Here is a 6,000-nt window from a genome sequence, read left to right as displayed (position 1 = left end):
TTAGAGTAAAGACTGTGAAAGGAAGATACCTTGGGTATGGGGGACGGGCGGGGGGGGGGGGGGAGGAGCAGGGGCGTATTCGTTATGGCATTGTACACAGGCATTTGTGCACAAGCGTTATATGTATGTGCACTTCCACAAACCATCTGACCTCGTCAGCAGAAGCATACTATAGGAAACTTTTTTTTTCTTTTGGTATGAAATGGTTTGGGTAAGAGGAGTTTGAAAGTCGAGGGAGTGGATTGGGAGTTTGTATGTGGAATGTGGTTTAAGGGGTAGAGCTATGGATTTCGGGGGAGGTCTCATAATTGGAGGTTGATTGAGCGCTTAGAGAAGGGAGCTTGTGTGCAGAGAGTAAGGGTTCAGAGAAGGGAGTTTGGTGGTAGAGTAAGGGTTCAGAGAAGGGAGTTTGATGGTAGAGTAAGGGCTTAGAGAAGGGAGTTTGGTGGTAGAGTAAGGGTTCAGAGAAGGGAGTTTGATGGTAGAGTAAGGGTTTAGAGAAGGGTGTTTGATGGTAGAGTAAGGGTTCAGAGAAGGGAGTTTGATGGTAGAGTAAGGGCTTAGAGAAGGGTGTTTGATGGTAGAGTAAGGGCTTAGAGAAGGGAGTTTGATGGTAGAGTAAGGGTTTAGAGAAGGGAGTTTGATGGTAGAGTAAGGGTTCAGAGAAGGGAGTTTGATAGTAGAGTAAGGGCTTAGAGAAGGGAGTTTGGTTGTAGAGTAAGGGCTTGGAGAAGGGAGTTTGATGGTAGAGTAAGGGCTTAGAGAAGGGTGTTTGATGGTAGAGTAAGGGTTCAGAGAAGGGAGTTTGATGGTAGGGTAAGGGCTTATAGAAGGGAGTTTGATGGTAGAGTAAGGGTTCAGAGAAGGGAGTTTGATGGTAGAGTAAGGGCTTAGAGAAGGGTGTTTGGTGGTAGAGTGAGGGTTCAGAGAAGGGAGTTTGATGGTAGAGTAAGGGTTCAGAGAAGGGAGTTTGATGGTAGAGTAAGGGTTTAGAGAAGGGAGTTTGGTGGTAGAGTAAGGGTTTAGAGAAGGGAGTTTGGTGGTAGATTAAGGGTTGAGAGAAGGGAGTTTGGTGGTAGATTAAGGGTTGAGAGAAGGGAGTTTGGTGGTAGATTAAGGGTTTAGAAAAGGGAGTTTGATTATAGAGTGATGCTTCAGAGAAGGTAGTTGTTTGAGATAGAGTAAGGGTTCAGAGAAGGGAGTTTGGTGGTAGAGTAAGGGTTTAGAGAAGGGAGTTTGGTGGTAGAGTAAGGGTTTAGAGAAGGGAGTTTGGTGGTAGAGCAAGGGTTTAGAGAAGGGAGTTTGGTGGAAGAGTAAGGGTTCAGAGAAGGGAGTTTGGTGGTAGAGTAAGGGTTTAGAGAAGGGAGTTTGGTGGTAGAGTAAGGGTTTAGAGAAGGGAGTTTGGTGGTAGAGTAAGGGTTTAGAGAAGGGAGTTTGGTGGTAGATTAAGGGTTTAGAAAAGGGAGTTTGATTATAGAGTGATGCTTCAGAGAAGGTAGTTGTTTGAGATAGAGTAAGGGTTTAGAGAAGGGAGTTTGGTGGTAGAGTAAGGGTTTAGAGAAGGGAGTTTGATGGTAGAGTAAGGGTTCAGAGAAGGGAGTTTGGTTGTAGATTAAGGGTTGAGAGAAGGGAGTTTGGTGGTAGATTAAGGGTTTAGAAAAGGGAGTTTGATTATAGAGTGATGCTTCAGAGAAGGTAGTTGTTTGAGATAGAGTAAGGGTTCAGAGAAGGGAGTTTGGTGGTAGAGTAAGGGTTTAGAGAAGGGAGTTTGATGGTAGAGTAAGGGTTCAGAGAAGGGAGTTTGGTGGTAGAGTAAGGGTTCAGAGAAGGGAGTTTGGTGGTAGAGTAAGGGTTCAGAGAAGGGAGTTTGGTGGTAGAGCAAGGGTTTAGAGAAGGGAGTTTGGTGGAAGAGTAAGGGTTTAGAGAAGGGAGTTTGGTGGTAGATTAAGGGTTTAGAAAAGGGAGTTTGATTATAGAGTGATGCTTCAGAGAAGGTAGTTGTTTGAGATAGAGTAAGGGTTTAGAGAAGGGAGTTTGGTGGTAGAGTAAGGGTTTAGAGAAGGCAGTTTGATGGTAGAGTAAGGGTTTAGAGAACGTAGTTTGAGATGGTTTACAGAAGGGAACTTGGGATATAGTAATGGTTTACAGAAGGGAGCTTGAGCAAGAATCGCGGCCTGGGTTAGTTTTGGTGTTTTTCTTGGGGGGGAGGGGGGGTGGCTTATAGTAAGGATTTGGGGAAGATTGAGAGGAATTTATGTGGGGTTAAAGACACACACACACACACACACACACACACACACACACACACACACACACACACACACACACACACACACACACACACACGCAGCTATCAGTTGGGAGAGTTTCCAAAACTGCGAACAAATTGTTCTTTCAAAGGAACCAGTCCTGTTTTCGCTGTCTGGGCGCACCACTCTTGCTGGGCTGGTTTGTCAAAGATTAAACCTTACATGGAGTGACTTTATGCCACGGGGAGATTAACATTTAGCATAGACACACGCACACACCGGCAGAGAAATAGCACAACACGCACTCACACACACACACACACACACACACACATACACACACAAACACAAACACACGCACGCACACACGTACACACACATACACACACACGCATGCACGCACGCACGCACACACATACCCACATACTTGCACATACACGCATGCACGCACGCATACACCCACCCACACCCACCCACCCACATACACACACACACACACGCACGCACGCACGCACACACACACACACACACACACACACACACACACACGCACGCACGCACGCACGCACGCACACACACACACACTTAAGATTTGATTTCCTGGCCTCATTGTTTATCAATTTCAAGTCATAAAACCACCGAGGCAATCATGTGTTTGTTCTGTATGGTCCGTGTGTTCTGTGTGGCTTGTTCGGGATTGAAGAGGCTACGCCAGTCTTGAATAAAAGCTATTTTGTAGTTTGCACATTTCTTCTGTCCTTGCTGCTGTGTGCGCACATGTCAAATGATCGGTATAAGGACAAGCCCGGCACTTCCTTTTTTTGACGGAGCGTCTGGGTTTGTTCCAATATACCTTTTATTTACCTGTGTGCTAGCTGAATCGGTAGCGTGAGCAGCATTGACTTGAAGTTGTGTGCGCCTTGTGAATGGAGAGAGTTACTACCCTTTTCTATTTGTTAATCATTTTATCTCCAGGCCTGATTGTTTATTAATCAGAAGAATAATACATGTTCATGGAGATACATACTAATGCTCAGATCGTCAACAGAACAATAAAAGTGTGGTTAGAGACGCAATTAAGAAAGAGCTAAAACAAATGAGAACCCAAAGACTGCATAACGTGGTGCGGCAAAAGTCTTTCTGATAGCTTTTGACCGGCACAGGACAGAAACCAGAACATGGGATAATTGGGTAATAGGAAGATTCGGGTTTTCAGTGACTAGTGAATCGGGAATAGGCCACTCGTGAATAGGGGAATCGGCAATAGGCAAAGCAGGAAGCGTGAATAGGGGAATCAGCAATAGGCAAAGCAGGAATCGTGAATAGGGGAATCGGCAATAGGCAAAGCAGGAATGCGCCAGTCGGGAATTGGGGAATCGGTAATAGGCAAAGCAGGAATGCGCCAGTCGCGAATTGGGGAATCGGTAATAGGCAAAGCAGGAATCGTAATTAGGGGAATCGGCAATAGGCAGAGCAGGAATGGGCCAGTCGGGAATTGGGGAATCGGTAATAGGCAAAGCAGGAATCGTAATTAGGGGAATCGGCAATAGGCAGAGCAGGAATTGGCCAGTCGGGAATTGGGGAATCAGTAATAGGCAAAGCAGGAATCGTAATTAGGGGAATCGGCAATAGGCAAAGCAGGAATTGGTCAGTCGGGAATTGGGGAATCAGTAATAGGCAAAGCAGGAATCGTAATTAGGGGAATCGGCAATAGGCAAAGCAGGAATTGGTCAGTCGGGAATAGGGGAATCGGAAATAGGCAAAGCAGGAATGGGCCAGTCGGGAATAGGGGAATCGGCAATAGGCAATTGCAGGAATCGTAATTAGGGGAATCGGCAATAGGCAAAGCAGGAATTGGTCAGTCGGGAATAGGGGAATCGGAAATAGGCAAAGCAGGAGTGGGCATGTCGGAAATAAGGGAATCGGCAGTGGGCGAAAGGGGAATTTGTGGCGAACTGGACCTGGTCCAATTCCATTGATCAACCTTTACCTTTCACACACACACACACACACACACACACACACACACACACACACACACACAGAGAGAGACACACAGACACACACACACACACACACACACACACACACACACACACACACACACACACACACACACACACACACACACACAACACAATCTAAGACGTTGAACAAATGAAAAAAGAAATAAACACACACACACACACACACACACACACACACACACACACACACACACACACACACACACACACACACACACACACACTCGTCTAATATCACTAATAGGGATAAGACGTTAAAACTAAAGAACGAACACACACACACACACACACACACACACACACACACACACACACACACACACACACACACACACACACGAAAGAAGTGAGAATGGTTTAGATCGATCCCTGGAGTGTCTGTCGCTAGTCAGTCTATCCGGACAGAGATAGGGAGGTGGGGTGGATGGTAACCTAGCGGCCACAGAAAGTCGGCAAACATAAATATATATACAAATCCCCAGTCGAACAGTCGCTATCACTAACAGACTCTGATGGATAGCAATTTTAGTACTCGAAGTTGCAACCGACGAAACTTCCAAGATCAAAAATGGGACCGTGTTACTTGTAACCTGGTCTACCGCATAAAAAAAAAGGTCATCTGGTTTCCAATATAATGTCGTTTGAAAGTCTCACACACCACCCGAATACAATAAATCCCACAATGAGCACAGCTAGAAAGTCATATCAAACGCCCCGTCGTTTCCAAAGCTGGGGCCATTTCAGGGATTCAGCACTGAAACTTCGGTACAAGTTTATCAAAACCAGGAGACGGTGTTCCGATTTCTCGCGCCAGAACGCGTTTGATAAGGTTCTGAGAGCGGAGGAGAAATATTCTGCAGGTTTTTGGTTTTTTTTTTTGTTTTTTTGTTTTTTTAGAGTTGTATCCGTGAAGGCTTGGGGGTGGAGGTGGGGGGGTTGGGTTGAGGGGGGGGGGAGGGTATACAAAAGCTTCGATAAGGGGTTTTGTCGTGACATGAAAATGCGTGCCATGTTTTACAGCGTGTGTGAGTGGTTAACGAGAGCATGGCACATGTGTTTGTTGCAAGCCTGCTGATGATATGGGTTTGAATGGGTTGGAGGGCATGTTTTTGTTGGTTTTGTGTGTGTGTGTGTGTGTGTGTGTGTGTGTGTGTGTGTGTGTGTGCGTGCGTGCGTGCGTGCGTGCGTGTACGCACATGTCTATCATTGTTTTAATGTCCTCGCGCGGTAGCTGGTAAGTGGCCATAACCGACTTTGTGCTATGCTGTGCTGCGCTGCGCTGTGCTGTGCTGCAATGTGCTGTGCTGTGCTGCACTGTGCTGTGATGTGCTGTGTTGTGCTGTGCTGTGCTGCGCTGCACTGTGCTGTGCTGTGCTGTGCTGTGCATACGATGTTTGCAGCACAAGAAAAGTAAAATATCAATAACACACACATGCGCGTGCGCGTGCGCGCGCACACATACACACCACCATCACCACAGGTACCACATACACACACACACACACACACACACACACACACACACACACACACACACACACACACACACACTTCATGAGCATAACAAAGAATCGATTTCACGCCTTGTATTTTTATTAGGTCGTCTGGACGGATTTCGTAATACAGACACAACAGTTATCAGCACTGAAAGTGAATGTGAAGAAGACGAAGACGATAAGAAGATGGAGGAGGAAGAGAGAGAGAGAGAGAGAGAGAGAGAGAGA

This window comes from Babylonia areolata, chromosome 8 (genome assembly GCF_041734735.1).
Source record: "Babylonia areolata isolate BAREFJ2019XMU chromosome 8, ASM4173473v1, whole genome shotgun sequence".
In the NCBI taxonomy this organism is placed as follows: domain Eukaryota; kingdom Metazoa; phylum Mollusca; class Gastropoda; order Neogastropoda; family Buccinidae; genus Babylonia; species Babylonia areolata.
Note: the sequence above shows the minus strand (reverse complement) of the source record.